Consider the following 17,610-nt stretch of genomic DNA (forward strand, 5'->3'; position numbering starts at 1 on the left):
GAACACTGGGGACTCAGCTAGAGTAGTAAAGAAAAAGCAATTTATATGCGTGGTGTGTGCAATAAAACCTTGTGCCCGCAGATGGCGACGTGGAGTCCCGTTTGTCTCTACCCGTTTTCCCTGTTTAAATTTACAATGCTTTAAACTGAAACGCTTCTTTGATGTGTCTAGATTCAGCCTGGCTATTATCTAGCTATCTACCAGGGATCTGTAACATGCAGGCCTTACGCATTAATTTGGTTTTATAGATCTGCGGTGTTCAAGAATAGGTATCATCCTTTACATGAAAGGACAGCCCATAAACAGTGTATCTGGCAATTCTAGCTATAAATCACACCATTTCAGGCCTCTGCATGCTGTGTGAGTACTTAACTCTGGCTTACTCTTGTTTCCATTGATAAGGAATATCTGTCTGTGACCCGGTCAGAGCACTCTAATTGGAACCACGCCCCTCCTCTCAGCTTCTTTTCTTAGCCAGTTTTCCACACCTTCTGACATCCGTCAGATAAAAATAGGCACACCAGTTTTAAAGGAATTGACAGAAGTGCATCAGGCTTTGTGGTGAGTAAGAAAACAGTATGAGCAAACCAGGTTTTTTCAAGGTGGAAGTGAACTGCGTACACACCTTGTTTGCTTCAAAAACTTCATTTCAATTTGCAATGGCACCAAAGTTTCTGATTACCTGGCTTGGGAGATTAATTAATTTAGCTTTCGGTGCTGAATTTCAAACAGAGGTCCAAAAACAAACAAACAAACATGTTAATTGAGCATTCATCCTTACTTTTTTTTGTGGGGAAGTTAGATGACTGTTGCATCAAAGCGTTACCTCACACTTTCTACTGCATTGTTCATTTTTGTGAAAAGTCTGATCTTTGGGGGAAAGTAGACTCATTTGGGAAGTCCCCCCCAACAAATCAACTGTCATTCATAGCCAGCTGACTCGCACCAGAGTGTGGGAACCAAAATGGGACATCCCAGGATGGAATCAGAAGCTACCCCATAGCTTCTGTAGTTCTGGGGTGTCCCACTTTAATTGGGTCAGTTGAGCGGTATGTCTCCCCTTGCAGACAGCAGCAAGGGATGAACAAATCTGTCCATTTTGGTTTCTTTCTTTTTTCTCTCTCTTATTTCAGTTCCCCACATTTCCACATCAGTTTTTCATTTTTGAAAAACCGAGTTCTCGTGAAAATTCAGGAGCATTTTAGAGAACATTTCTCCTAATACCTTCATGAGCAATTCTGGCCCAATATATCATATTTTTCTATGTATAAGAGTATATTTTCCCCCATTTTTTTCAAGTTTAAAATTGGGGGTCGTCTTATACATGGATAGTGCATAGGGGGGATTTCTTTATTTGGAGTCCCCAAAAATAGGGGTTGTGTTATACACGGGGGCATGTTATACACGAAAAAATATGGTACTTTTTTTGCAAAGCAGTTTTCCCTTTTATAATGCGTTTTTGTCTCTTTCATAGCAGAGTGGTGGAGTTTTATAAGTTTTATAAATAAAGAAGAGATGGACCAATCTGTACCACCAGTTTTCTGGAATACCTGGTTGGTATGATTTTTGTATTCAGTAATGTCTTTGTGCTTAGACTGCTTAACTTGTGTGATGAACCATACCTACCTTGGTATGTTGTCTGTGGGAGGCATGCCAAAATATGCATTTTAATGCATACGTTACCCTAGTATATACATTTTTGTACACATTACTTGGCCTGAGACTTGTGTTGCAAAATTTGGGAGAAATGCAAATGTTGAAGGATGGACATGTTTCAGTTCCTATATGGTTTCGGAAAGTATGAATTAGGTAGGTTCCTCTGTAAGTGCAAACTGAATTGAATTTCTCCCACATCCTTAACTGCAGCTGAATTTCTAAACAAGGGCACAGCTTAATTTCAGGTTCCAGCTTTTTGCTCTTGGCAGCTCCTTCTGATTTCAACTTCTCCATCCTCTCCATGCCTAGATTTGGATATGGCCACCCCTGGCCCCTGGCTGTGTCCAGACACCAAGTGCCTGCGCTAATTCAGTCTGGCTGTAGCAGCATCTCCTGCCGAGTGCAAAGCTGATCAACCTTGTTTAGCCTTGTTGTTGGTTTACATCCTCCTTGGGACTCCAAACATTTCATTATCCCTCTTATTTATTATTTGTTTTATTGTTTTGCTTTTGTCTCCTTGTATAGCTCAAATGTTGTGTGACAGAACACATGAAACACTCAGGAGCCACATGAAAGATACCATCAGTCTAGCTTTCATGTAAACATAGAAATGAACAGTATTTGCCCTGGCAGGGACATTCTGTAGCCCTAAGACGTGGTGAAATAACTGGAACAGGACACTCAGTGTTGGGTGAAAATCAGGCCACATCTTTTTATTGGTTGGCAGCATTAGTATGGCCATGTGGCAAGAATCAGTTCCTTATTCGACTCAGCCCTTATTGATGGAATGGCACTTATTGGGACTGGGGGGTATCCAAACCTCCTCCATAGGAGTTGCCCAGCTTTGATCCCAGTCATGCCAGAGGCACCAGCTTCTCAGGATGATTGAGGGATCCGATGCAATATCCTGATGTCACACGCACAACGTCATGCAACATGCTGACATTGCACACATGACATCCCGAGGAGCTAGAGGCAGAGCTGAATGCCCTCTGAACACTAGGGGGGGGCAGTCCCCTCAAAAAAATGGGGGGGGGCCAAGTGCTTTGGCCCCTAGAAGCCAACACCGATGTGTCATGGTGAAAACTCTTGTCATCAAGAGTCTCACTGGGTGATCGGTGTGAGCATTCTAGCCAGGCAGAGACCCCAAACCAAACTTAGGGCATGCTGTAGCTGAACCTTTATGGCCCCTCCTTTACTATGTCAATCCCATCCAATGCCATGTCTACGCACAGTTGTAAAACAAATTACCCAACACCCAGTGTAAATAAGCTGCATTTCACTGTGGGGAAGGTGGGACAGCCCCCACAAGGAGCAATTAAGGATGTGAGGGAAAATTCCTTGCTGGAAAGTTTTCTTTCAGATGGAATCGTTGCAAGCATGTGTATCAGTTTTACAGTGTAGACAAATAAGGCTGCATAACAGACTGTCCTGGGGCCTGTGATACTGGTTGTAAATATCAAACAGAATGTGAATGCTGGACTGATAAGCTTAGGAGGTGTTGATGTGTGACAGCTGATTTATAAAGGATACTGGTGATGCCAATATTGATGAGCCAATTGTTGAGCAATTGCACCCAATAAGTGCATACTATATATCTCAGCGGGAAAGTAAAGTAACTCATGCAATAATAAAACACTGATGGAAGAAAGCTGTTTGGGGTCTTGGGATCCTTTGTTATGGCAGTAGCTGCAGAAGTATCAAAGCAGAGAATTCAATTTTGTCATATCTGCTCACTTCAAAGACCAAAGAGTGCTCCAGCCATTTTCTTGTAATGGTTTATTAACACTTGCATGACTGATTAGTACTAGATTTTGTTTCTCAGAGGTTAAGAAGCGGCTGTAGCCTCTCACAGGTGGTCTCCAGAACTTCAATCCTCTTTTGAAGTATATTGCTCTGGTCACCAGCATGCTTTTGATGCACATCAAAGCTCTCCTCCAAGTTAGAGCACACCAGCATTCTAGGTGGAGCTGTTAAAGCCAATCTGAGCATCTTTAGGAGCATCGTACATCACCTTTTGCAGTAAACAGCCGCGGCTGTTGAAGTTGGTTTCGTTGGTAGCTACTTTTATGAGCTACCATTTTGATCCTGGGTCAAAAGGATGAAAGGACTTTAAAAGGAGCTGGAAGATGGGTCACGTACAGTACCCTTTCTCTTTTCTGTTTCAGATTTGAGGATAGGAAAGTATAGTGGGCAGGTGGGGGAAGGGGAGGTGGAAACAGCAGCATAGACAAGTAGATATTTATATGAAGATGGTTTGGATGGTTTTCACCAAATCACACAACTATAATAATAGAATCTTGCATGTTTGACATTTGCAAAGCCTTTAGAGAACCTGGTCCTGTGCAGAGGAGATAGGCATGCCTAAACCCAATGAAATCAATTGTCTTAAGCATGCTGACTCTGAAAACTCAGTTAATTTTGGTTTCTCTCAGTTTCTCATTTTCCCAGTCCTGTTCAGTTTGGCCATTCACATCAGTTGTGATGATGATGATGATGATGATTATCATCATCACTTTATTTGATTTATTTGATTTATTTGATTCCTATACCACCCTTCTTCACAAGATCTCAGTGCAATTCACAGGATAAAATACAAGGTAAAAATACGAGTAAACAGTTAAAACCAAAACAACAAAACAATAACCCCCTTTTGCACAAACACATTTAAAAGACTGGAGAATACTAAACAGCCCAAGGCCTGGTTGAAGAGAAATGTTTTCACCAGGCACCTAAAGATATATAATGAAGGCACCAGGTGAACCTCCCTGGGTTTGTTTGCTTTTAATTATTTTTTAAATGTCTGCTTGAAGATTTGCATGCCCCATTTTGCCTATTTCTTCTAGTACACACATTTTGCAAACATTTCAGCCTAAAATAATGCATTTTTGTATGTTATTTTCTTGAATACATGCCTTTTGGGTTGTTTGGCTTGACAATTGCATTGTGAAGTGTGAAGTTTGAATGAGACCCGTATTTTGGTTCTGAAACTGCAAATCTGGTAGATTTGCCCTAAAATGCAAACTTAACCAATTTCTCCCCATCCCTATCCCTGAAATTGTCAGCAACTGATAAGTCTTCAGAGTCTGGGACTGGGAGCACCATCTAGACAGAGCACACTGTTTCGAACTACATTTGAGAATTCTTCAAGAGCATCTATAGTAAAGGTAAAGGGAACCCTGACCATTAGGTCCAGTTGTGACTGACACTGAGGCTGCGCGCTCATCTCGCTCTATAGGCCGAGGGAGCCGGCGTTTGTCCGCAGACAGCTTCCGGGTCATGTGGCCAGCATGACTAAACCGCTTCTGGTGAACCAGAGCAGCACAAGGAAACGCCGTTTACCTTCCCGCCAGAGCGGTACCTATTTATCTATTTGCACATGATGTGCTTTCGAACTGCTAGGTTGGCAGGAGCAGGGACCAAGCAACGGGAGCTCACCCCGTCACAGGGATTCGAACCGCTGACCTTCTGATCGGCAAGTCCTAGGCTCTGTGGTTTAACCCACAGCGCCACCCGCGTCCCTAAGAGCATCTATAACCCGGGTTAAATTATTGGTTCACATACTACATGACAATTAGTCACTTATATCAACTCATCATATGTGCACACAATATTTTCAACATAGTTCATCATTTGTATGCGTTAATGTGTCTTCTTTCTGCAGCCATGAGAATGGTCTACCATAGGTTTGTTACAATCATATTGTCTCAGTGTATTAGGAGTGCACAACTGCTACATTTCAAATGCTAAACATTTTAACTGCTACACAACTGCTACATTTAACTTCTACACAACTGTTACATTTTGGCATTTTAAAAGCAATTTAGGGTGATGATACTTGTCCTGGCACACATATCTGAGGCTGTGTACGCACAGTATCTCTAACACATATTCAAAGTACATTCTTTCCTTCAAATCATTCTGGGCACTTTCGTTTATGCCTTCCCAGCAGCACTTAATATACTACAGTGCCCAGAATTCTTTGAGGGAAAGGATGTGCTTTAAAGGTATCGTGTGTACACAGCGTTATTAAAGAGAGAAGAGGCGAATTCCCACACACATTCCCTGACATACACATGCTTCAAATAAAATTAAAAGGTGCTCGATCTCTCTTGGATGTTGAAAGCAATTTAAATCTCACCCTTGTTCACAAGGAGCTGCTAGCTCTACTGATGACTTGAAATTGCTAAGCGTTGGAAGCCTGTATTGGGTCTTTCTGGGGATGAATGGTTTGAAAGAGTGTGGGACATTGCCTTGTCTGAGCATTTAACCCAGCAGAAGAGGGGCTACAAAATGAGACCATTCTGATGTTGTCTGGTTTTTGTTTATATGCTTTTTAAATACAGTGGTACCTCAGCTTAAGTACTTAATTTGTTCTGGAAGCCCCTTCTTAACCTGAAACTGTTTTTAACCTGAAGCACCACTTTAGCTAATGGGGCCTCCTGCTGCCGTTGCGCTGCCGGAGCACGATTTCTGTTCTCATCCTGAAGCAAAGTTCTTAACCCGAGGTACTATTTCTGAGTTAGCAGAGTCTGTAACCTGAAGCGTATGTAACCTGAAGCGTATGTAACCCGAGGTACCACTGTAAATGAAAAATGTGCTGCAACGACACACGACTCTATGCAACAATGCTACCTTATTGAATATGTACCTTCTTTTTCCGTGTATAAGACAAGGGGTTTTTTATGTAAAAAGAATGGTTTAAAATTGTGTTCGGCTTATGGACGAGTATTGTGGGGGGTGGTGGTGGATTGTTTCCTACCGCGAGCAGTAGATTGTCACTGGTACTGCTGCAGCAATTGTGCGGGTGATTGGCTGCTGCTGGTGGCAAGCGGAAATACGATTGGAGGCTTTTGTGTCGCATTTAGTCGGAATCGTTGGCCTGTCAGGTGAGTGTTTTTAGGCACACACACCCCAGAAAAGCTCAAGAACTCTGGGCAATCTCCCACCCCCTTTTCTTAATTTTGAATCCTCAAAAATAGGGGGCGTCTTATACACAGGGTGTGTTATACATGGAAAAATATGGTAACTCTTACAAAATGTCCCTTCGTGGAATCCATTTATATTATGATGCCTCCTGAAAAAGTGCAATGAACCTTCTGTTTATTTTATTCCAACTGCAATGATGTGCTCCACGCAGTCATTGTTGTTTGTTTCCTTATTGTTTGTCTGATTTGCATGTTGTTGCCTTTGAAAACTCAAGAAACACTTTTTAAAAGGGCTACAAAAAACACAATGCCCAAACCTAACCAAATCCAGCGAAGTAACCAGCAGAGGCAGTATACCTGGTGGCCAGTTTGCAACCGACTCTGGAAATGCATTTCATTTCCGAGCAAAAATTAATCCCACGGGTCTCCTTGCAACAGCCCGATCAATCAGTCCTAAGCGCTCAAATCCCAAACAAAGAACATTTTAATACATTAGCTGCTCCTGCCAACTTGTATAAATCCAGTAAGGCAAAATAGATTGTATCTTTATTACTGGGATGCCAGCTCTCCCTTTCCTTAGGTTTAATTCTGAACACAGTTAACTGAAAATGAGATTGTTATTTAAACTCATAAATTTGATTAACTCTGGATGGCATGAGAGAGCTTCATCTCTAGAGAATACACACTCTCTGCCCATTGTCATTCACATCTATGGTTTGCATAAGAAGAAAATTGTTTGGAAAACGAGGTCTATAAACAACATGCTTTTTTAAAAAACACACAAATTAGCTTGGATATCCAGGGGCTCCAGGGGAGGGAAGTCTTCAGCTAGAGCCTATTTAGCTACTGTAGAATGAATGGCTTTGCTTCTTATTTGGGCCTCACAACTTTGCTAGTGCGTGAGAAATACTGAGTATTTTAATGTCAACAGGAAAATTAAAACATTGTGCATGATGAAACAAGTGGTGTTGTGACCCCAGAGTCCAGCAGTGGCCAGGACACCACACCAGAGGCTACAGTAGCATGTAGCCTGATGCTGTTGGTCAAGAGTCCACTGAACCAGAGTGGTTCAGTGAATCATCAGGTGCCTCAGAGCTGCAGCCAAGACCCTCATGGGCTCGGGAAGTGTGAAGCTTCAGAGCAAGAACTTCTAGACAAAGTCCCCAGGTATGTGCATGAGTCATCACTGTGGTTTGCTCTGGCAGCTAGAATGCAAGCTTACCTGGGATTAAGGCTCGTTGAAAACAATGGGGTTTATTTCTGATTAAACGTGCATGGGATTTTACTGGAGTATCACATTAATCACCTGTCCCCTTAGGACTGGTCATTGGTTTCTGACTGCATGACATAGCTTTTTATATACAGTGGTACCTTGGGTTACATATGCTTCAGGTTACAGACGCTTCAGGTTACAGACTCTGCTAACCCAGAAATAGTGCCTTGAGTTAAGAAGTTTGCTTCAGGATGAGAACAGAAATTACGTGGCGACAGTGGGAGGCCCCATTAGCTAAAGTGTACCTCAGATTAAGAACAGTTTCAGGTTAAGAACAGACCTCCAGAACGAATTAAGTTCTTAACCCAAGGTACCACTGTACTAACCTTTTATGCTCTTCCTTACCCGTTTAATGCTCCTAACCCTTCTTTTAGATTATTTTAGCTTCTTTTTGATACTTACAGTCTTTTACATATGCCTTCTGTTTTAATAACTTTAGATTTCCAAAATGTTTTATATTTTTTAAGTGATTGTACCCCACCCTACTTATGCTGGTCTATGACCATAATAAAGATTTGATTGATTGACTGCATGACAAAGAGAAAGACTTAAGTCCAACACAAAGGCTGGGCCTACTGCAGTCACTCACCACTGGAAAGCATGAGCAGCCCAGATCAAACCTTTCTCAAGAAGGAAAACAGGAAAATTTAGAGCTAAATTGGAGTCCCTTGCCAAATTCTAAAAACTTCAGAGGCTTAGGGAGGAACTGGGACACAGTGTACTAGAAAACAGCAGCAACTTGGCTTCTTACCTCCTATTGTGTGCCATGTAGAGAGACTTAGGCTGCAGGACAGAGGCTCATTTAAGCACACTTTCTTCTGAATAAAAAAAAATCATTTACCTGCTTCCGGGTATCCCCAATTCGCACAGTACATCATTTAATTTAATCTGTGCTGTGCATTTCCTAAATTGGCAGAAATTAAAGTGAAACACTCTCCCTGTGTGTGTTAAATTAGACTATACCAGAAAAAAAATCTTATCACATATTTTTTTTAAGGATGCAGGAAGGAACAGAAAAATTAAACTTGTATTGTTGAAAGTAGACTAATCATTTCTGGCTTATTTCTCATGGTATTTCTCAAGGTCTTTGTACAACAAATAAAGCAGCCTTAGAGTTTCAATTAGCCCACGAAGCTGTGTTCTGCTGTAGGTTAGCAAATATGTCTCCATTACTCCTTGAGCTCAAGAAATACTGCAGGCCCTTGTCTTGCTCATATAATTACATAGCAATCCAAACTCTCCCTGGGGACCAGTGCAGTGGCAGATTTGCCGTCACATCTGGAACCTTGCTGGTTGATGCCACAGAAGGTAGGTTGTAGAGGTTTTCCTCCATTTTTTGCTACACTAGCTCCAGGCTGATGGAGCAGAAAGCCCCAAGGATCAAGCCACAGGGCTTTGCATCCAGCATCTTTGCATCAGGATATTTCACTGCCTTCCACTCAGTGGGAGAACTGGCAGTAAGAGCGAACTACTGGGTGAAGCTAAATCCTCTGCTATGGCAGAGTTTCTCTCCACCACCACTCCTCCTCTCCACACTGGCAGTGGTCAACAGGGGGGACATTTTGGGCCATTCTAACTGCTCAAACATGAGTTTGATCAAACTGCGGGAGGTAGTGGAAGGCAGGATTGCCTGGCATGCTCTGGTCCATGGGGTCACAAAGAGTCGGACACGACTAAACAACAACAACTGCCCCCCAGCCATCAGCATGGTGTGGGTGATGTAGGGTTGCACTCTTATTATATAGTATATTACGTCTATACTGGTGTTTTACACAGTGAGAGTAAACCTAGTAAAGCCTTCAGCTTTCATGGAATTTAGGCCCATGAGCTCCTCCTCCTAAAATAAACAAAACAGCTGCCACTCAGTTTGGAGGGAGCAGCCTCATGTCAGTGAAGAGGGTCTGACTATGGAGGGATCCCTCTTTGCCAAATTGCAGTCTGAAGAAAGATAAAACAAACTGAGCTGTTGTGTTGCTTACTCGTGCTCGCTTCTTCCCTCACCCAAACTGCTTGTGGAATTAAAGACATGTTCACATTATTTTGTGTGTGTGCGTATGTGTGTGTGAGAAAAGTATTTACAAAACTCTCTGTGGGGGTGAGAGGGGTTACCTTTTCCCTCTGCTTCAAGGTCCTATTTGCTCATATTTGCCTGACCTGAGTTGAGGGTTGGGGAGGAGAGGAGTTCTTGTGGGTGGATTTTGACTGACTGCTAGAATAAGCTTTAAGACCATAAGAATTATTTGACTGTGGAATAGTCTGCCTCAGGAGGAGGGGGTGGTCTTCTTTGCTGGATATATTTAAGCAGAGGCAAAGGGGTGTGGGTGGTGCTGTGGTCTAAACCACTGAGCCTCTTGGGCTTGCCAATCGGAAGGTCAGCGGTTCAAATCCGCATGATAGCAGTGAGCTCCCATTGCTCTGTCCCAGCTTCTGCCAACCTAGTTGTTCGAAAGCACACCAGTGCAAATAGATAAATAGGTACCGCTGCGGCAGGAAGGTAAATGGTGTTTCCGTGCACTTTGGCACTCATCACGGTATCCCCTTGCACCAGAAGCAGTTTGGTCATGCTGGCCACATAACACAGAAAGCTGTCTGTGGACAAACATCAGCTTCCTTGGCCTGAAAGTGAGATGAGCTCCGCAACCCCATAGTCGCCTTTGACAGGACTTAACCATCCAGGGGTCCTTTACCTACCTATTACATGAGCAATACAACATTGACATCAAGATCAAGTAGCCATCGGTATGCCTGCACAAACAGAGGCAGATTCCTGTTCCGAACCATTTCCATCTGGGTAACTCCAAAGTTGGACAGTTGGACTTAACCTTCTGGGGTTCTTTACTTTTTTACTTTTTTTAAGCAGTGGCAAAACAACTATCTATCAGGGATTCTATAATTGCATCTTCCATTGCAGGTAAGTATTTTAAACAGGTTTTCTGTTTGGTTGCATAAAGAATAGTTTCTGGTGTGCTTGTGGTCATTTGGTAGAGGGTTGGTTATTCATAGCCCTCTTTTCTATTTTCTTTTCTTTTAAAAAAAAATCCACATAAGTAATCAATGACAACTCCTTTCAGCAATAGAATTCTCTTTATATTTTTCAGACCAGCCCTAGATTTGATACTATTTCTTCTTTGGAACAAAAATAAACCTGTTGTACTTCGCGGATAGCATATGTACCTTCTATATTAAGCCAAGAAGCTCATTGCTACTCCACTTTTAAAGTTACCATTGTGTGGGATGAGGAACAATTTGAAAGCAAAGAAAGAAATTTATTCAAGGGTTCAACTGTGCTATTTCTCATCCCTCCGGTTCTTATTTTGGGAGCAGTAATTTGTAGCACAGAGAAAATATCTTCACTTGATAGAAACAAAAATTAGATACAAGCACTGACTTGTGGTTGACAGATCCCCCCCCCCTTCAGCCGTGTGGAGAAACTCATTAGAATTTTTCCCATGACACTTCACAAAAGATGGCTAGAGAAAACAAAGTGAGATGCTGGGGCTTAGTCGAAGCCTTTGTCCTTGAGAATCTCAGCCTTTCTGAGTCTCACGGGCCAATGCTTGCAGAATTTGGGGCAGCTGATTAATCTTTATTGTGTCCTCTTGCCTAAATATAAAGGTTGTGGGTTGGAGATACAATGTTGGGTTAATTGCAGGTTGTTAAAAGCTCTGTGATTAGCTTTAATGTTTACAAAATGCTCTATCATAATTGCCTCTGATTGAGCCTAACCTTTTCTCTGTGAGGTAGGGTCTAATTTTCATATGAGGGTGCTTTCAAACTTGCAACTCTTCCCCACACAAAAATAAATGTGGTATAATCACACGAGAGGACTGTACCACAGCAGTTTCTGCATAGTTGAATCTGTATGCCAGAGGCATTTAGAACTGCAAAGGAAATGAATTCCATGTGTTCAGCCTCATTTGAATATCACACTTTAAGAAGGATGTAGACATTTTGGCTTGCCCTACAGAATGATCACACCTGCCCTTCCCTGTGTGCTGTTCTGGGGGTTCTGCTGACTCCCCATCCAAGCTAAGTTTGGAAGCATGGGGGGGAAGGATGGGGGGAAAGCCCCATTGTGCAAACAGAAGTTTTTGTACAGTGCTTCTGCTCAGGACACATTATTTGAATCCCATCACATATATTTATTTAACAAATTCTAAACCGCACTTCACCAATAATTTCCTACAACTATTACACATATACTCATAAGTGTACACATCCTTTACATATAATGCTACTACTATTTCCTTCCTGTTTTGTCTATCCCTTTTGAACAGGTTACGCCCCTCAGTTTCTACATTCCTGTCACGAGTCTCATCTCACCATGGTTTCAGTAATGTCTATATTTGGCACCCTGTATTAAGAGTCAAAATTTGTCTTGTTTGTTTCCCATACTCTGTACATTAGTATAGAGACAACTGAAATCATGAGTCATTGCCTCCAGCTGCTACCTTCTTGTAGTTTCCTGCCCTTTAGCAGGTTGCACTAGATGCCCTATTAGACTACTTGCAATTCAGTTTAGCTATAATTATAAGTTTAGAAATTAGTAATATCTATAACAGTGTTTCAATCTGTTTCAAACTATGAATGCAGAATGTTTTCATATATTTGACCTGGCACATATGCTCCTGTGGAAGTATAGAGTTACGTATTTTATTGATGAGGATCTCCGGGCCTTTCTGCATGTTCTTTCTTCTTATTTGAAGAAACAAGGCTTTCCTGTTAGTCATATGTGTGTGCGCGGGCCGGCGGGCGAACTGTTGCCTATACATAAACCCTGAAATTTGTGCATGTGGTGTGGGGATGCCAGACTTTCTGAGAAAGAACCAAGCAGATTGTAACTGCTTTGGTTTATTTATAAAGCTTATATCCCCAGAGAAATAGTTACCTTTGAAACATACCAGAAATAAAGGATACAGCATTGCTCTGCGTTGTCTTTTGCCTTCTGCTGAATTTAGACATTGTTCCATCTAGCCCTGTAGCTTCTATTCTGTCTGTAAGCAACCTCAATCAAAATTTTAAGTGGAGATGACAAGAGAATGAGCTTGGGGCTTTGTGCTTGCTAAACTCATGCTTCCTCTAAGGCCTGGCCACCTATCCCTAGATGTAAATGGTCCATGCCTAGTATGCATCACATATGCAGGTCTTCCAGCCATCAGCAGCCAGAGCAAATACTTGGCTCTTTTATTTCCCAAACAATGATCAAGTAGCCCACCTACAGATAATGATACTTCATAATGTCTTAGATGTGAGTGAAAACAGACAGGCCAGCTGTAGGCAGGCAGGCTGTGTGTGGTGATCTGCCACTTTAAATTGCCTTGCATGACTGCTGCCTCCATATGTAGATTGTTTGGAGCCATCTACTACCACCACCACAAAACCCATGGGTGGGTGGGCTTGTGGCAGTGCAGGAACACAGCAGCTTTTCCCAAAAGGCAGATCTTTCCAGACTCTGAGAATGAGGCGTGGGAGGAGAAACTCGTCCAACTCGCTTATATTAATGCTTTAGAACCAGTTATGGGAGAAGTGTTTGTTTAATTCTATTAAACCAACATTGATGAGTGAATGATCAGTGGTGTGGGTCTTTTTAGATACATGGGAAAGTTTCATATTCCACCCCAGGTCATTTTAGAACACCTAGCTTGCACCCTCCCTGTTTATGCCATGACTCATGCAACAAATGTTTACTTGCCTGCTTCAAGAGGATACAAAGTTCCTCCTAAATGCTTTGCTTACGAGTAGTATGATGCTGCAGGCATTGGGTGAGGAAAGAAGTCAAAGCCTGTTGCAAATTGCAAAAGAGGTGCATTGTAAAATGGAAGCAGAAGAAGACTTCTTTATGCAGGTTAGCTTTGACATCTGCAAGGCTTGCTTAGTGCAGGAGGAGGGATAGGTCCAGGCTAGTAGCTCAAGCTGCCAGCCTGTCACCTATGAGACTTCAAGGTGCAAATGATGTTGCTGGAAGCATTGCAATCAGCTCAAGGCGGGTGGGGTGGGTCAGGCTACAAAGCATTCACAGCAGTTGGGACTAATCTGTGTTCAACAGAGGAAAGCTGCACTTGACAGGAGCCCTCCTCAGGTATTCAAGAGAACAGCTCCAGCTCAGTAAGGATGTGATCCCACTTCCTCCTTTCCCAATCTCCCTATGTTGAGTGTGAAGGTCGGGTATTGGTTTCATACTGGAATGTGGTTAGAATCTTCCCTTGAGAATTGGGATTCCAAATAGAAGGGAAGATCTGAACCCCACAAGGACATTGGGGCTGGGGCTAGGATGCATGGGCCTTTGTCCCCTACCCAGTCTGAGCAACTGTTGCCCGCCCTGTTCCTTGCTTAAAGTGGGGTGTGTGAATCCCTTCCGTAAGAGGGTGAATCATGAAGAAGAAGAGGAAGAAGAGTTGCAACAGAGGTCAGATCACGAGCTTTTATATGCTAGTTGGACCCACAGAACAGACTCGTTAACAAAGTTCCATGCTGTAGGCTTGTTTTGAGATCCTAAGTGGACTGCTGCAAACATTTGCTTTAAGGAATTGTAGGACTGACCAGACGCAAAGGAAGACAGGACACCTGAGCTTTGAATAGGATAGCATTTTGGAGAACAGGACTTTTTGGTAGGCTAGGCTCCATTTGTCATGCAGAGTTGTTGTTGTTGTTTTTTAAAAGATGCACCTGCTGAAATTCCTTCTTCTACATGACTTTTCAAGGTACTTTTCAAGGTCTGACTTGAATTCTGTTTCTTGCTGCTCAGTAGGGGAGACCCACCTTTCTCTTCCATATTTAGCTAATCAACAGTGCACTCCTATGCATGTCTACTGAGAAGCAAGCCCATAGAGGTCTAAGGGACTTACCCCTAGGTAAGTAAGTATAGAATTACAGCTGTCTGGCTAACTGAGCAATTCTCCTTATCTCTTTCAATGGAATTTTAGTCAGTGTTATTCACTACTTTATTTGGTGGCATGTGCTGACTTTGCAGGGGTGGCGTCAGTTTTAGTGTTAACTTTTTTATATATATTCTGATATGGAATGCATTCAGGAAGCTGTTGGGTCAGTGAGAAGGATATGAATAATACTAAGTGAAAATGATAAAATTCTGTCACGTTACTAAACTTCTCCCTCAGTTTGGAAAAATAGTGGTTGTTGTCCAGTTCCCCCGCTTTAAAATGCATTACTGTAAACTGCTTCCAGTGCTGAAATGCATGGAAAAGTAGAAATCTGCAGCTTAGTGCAGAATATTTAATTACTTCCTGGCATTAAAAAAATCTTATTACAGCATTTGTGCAGGGCCATTTATTCATTAGCATTTAATTTGACGGACATGGAAACGATTGCCCGATCTGAAGTGGCAGGCTGGGAAATCCAAGCTGCTTTTTGGGAAGGGCATCACTTGTAGCCTCATGGTTTATAAGCAGTTAGAGCTCGTACTGTGTTGAACATTTATCCTCACTTAGTTCTTGATGCTATTACCATTCTCCAGCAGTTAACAAGAAGAGAAATTGCATTCGAAAAATATCAGAGAAGAAAAATTTGTTGAAATTTTCACGTGGGAGGTGCAGGGTTTGGGTTGTATTTACCTTACTTCTAAGCTGGCCAAGGGCTGTTTATGAGCACTCTTTCCTTCTTTCCTGAAAAGTCCTCAAGTGACTTCCACAAAGTCCTCAACTGGGCTTCCTTGTAAGGTGATTCCCAGTAGGTGATTCACTGCTGCTTACTGGGAGGAAAGAGCACACCAAGAACTCAGGCCAATATAAGTTTCAATAGTGGGAGTGGTCCCTACTCACAAATCAATGGTCAATTGTAACAAAAACTAAGCCATTCAAAAGTATGTATTCTGACAAGAATTACAAACTCAAATAGAGATTACAAACTCGGAGATTACAAACTCAAACTCATAAGGATATGCATATCCAATTATGGATCAGAAACCAATAAGTTCATGTTAGTTCATAGTCAGATTTGGCGTGAAGGTCTTAGTTTCAATCATTGAGCAGAAGTCAGAAGTCAATTACGGATCAAAAACCAGGACAGGGCCCTGTTTCAATGTATTCACCTTCATCAGCTGGAAGTATCAAATATTACATGAAAATACATTTAAATTCTAAATTAACATATATTGTAAAACAATCATAATCATAATCATGTTGAATCTGACTATGGACTAACATGAACTTATTGGTTTCTTCATGAAGGCAAGTGGGGCACTGTCCCACCAACCTCTGCCCTGAGCCAGTCCCCACCTACTTGCCTTCTTACTTAATCCCATCCAGTCCAGAGAGTGGCACTTCCTGTCAGCTTCCTCCTCATTAACGGTTAGCTCTGCCTGCCACCAGCACTGGTTGTACCTGGCATTAGTTCAGGTTCCACCTACTGCTTGGGCTCCTTGCCTTCTGCCACACCAGTGCCAATGGGCATCAGTCACTACTGTCTATCTAGAGAAGTGATGGCCAAACTTGGCCCTCTAGCTGTTTTGGGACTACAATTCCTATCACCCCTGATGACTGGTCCTGTCAGCTAGGGATGATGGGAGTCGTAGTCCCAAAACAGCTGGAGGGCCAAGTTTGGCCATCACTGGTCTAGAGGGTACCAGGTTGAAGAAGGCTGGGGTAAGAGGTCAGAGTTCCCAGGGGAAATGCTTGATTGTTAAACCACTCTGGGATTATGAGGGCAATAGGGGTGTCTCAGCACCTTTAACAAACTACAGCTCCCAGGATTCTCTGGGGGATGCCATGGCTGTCAAAAATGTAAGGTGTGAGTGTGGCCCACGTTGCTGGGAAAATGAGTTTTGAAAGGGTAAAAGGCAGCCCTTGGACCACCTCATAAATTCATAAGAATCTTTCCCCCCACTCTGCCTAAGCAATTTCTGATATATATATCAGAATACAACATCAAATGGAATGGGCTTAATATCAGTGATGTGTAGAATTGACATGGAGCAAATTGCACCTGATCCACCAATCCCTAGTCAGGAGTTTCCTGTTGTTGCTCTGTTGTTATTAGGAAGAGAAAATAAGTTCTTGTCTAACTCTCTGAATGCTGTGCCCTTCTCCATTACAGTCAATAGCAAGGTTTTGTTTTGTTTTTAAAGAAGAAAAACTGACCCTGATTTCTAATGGCATGTAAGGTCAAGTGCGATCTTTGTAAATTGTGTTGCGTAGAGCAGGTTTATCATCAAAAGCTTTCTGGCATCAAGCTTTTTACTGTTTACTCTTTTTTCTCTCACTACACTTCTTTCCAAGGACATTTTTATGTGTGGGCCTCACTGCTTTTAGGTGTGGGAATTGTGCAACTAAGTTGACCTGGTTTACTTTGGTCTCCTTTCAAGAAACATTAACTTAGAAGAAAAGAAAAACACCAGGAAACAATTTGCTCCTTTGTGAACAATTCATGGGTTTGTAACAAAACTCTCTTTACGTTACCTGCAAGCTATTTACCTGCAAATTACCAGCAACTTTATTTCCTTGCATAACTTAGTTTCAATGTCCTGTATGTTAATGGAACTGGATGGAATTCAGAGAACTGCGCAGCTTCTCCAAGTCACGTGGCAACTACTTTTGAAAGTAGAGGGGCATCAGTGATGGGTTGTGTGCTATGGCAATATGGAGGGAGAGGGAGACACTTTGCTGTTCAAAGGGAAGAAGGGAAAAGAGAGTGCATGCTCAGAACCTCAGCTATATAGCTTCTGGCCAATAAATAACAGCAAAGCAAGTGCTTTTCACAATGAACACCATATTCTATAAAATAGAGTGTCTTATATATTTT

Source organism: Podarcis cretensis (genome assembly GCF_951804945.1).
Source record: "Podarcis cretensis genome assembly, chromosome: 3".
Classification (NCBI taxonomy): Eukaryota; Metazoa; Chordata; class Lepidosauria; order Squamata; family Lacertidae; genus Podarcis; species Podarcis cretensis.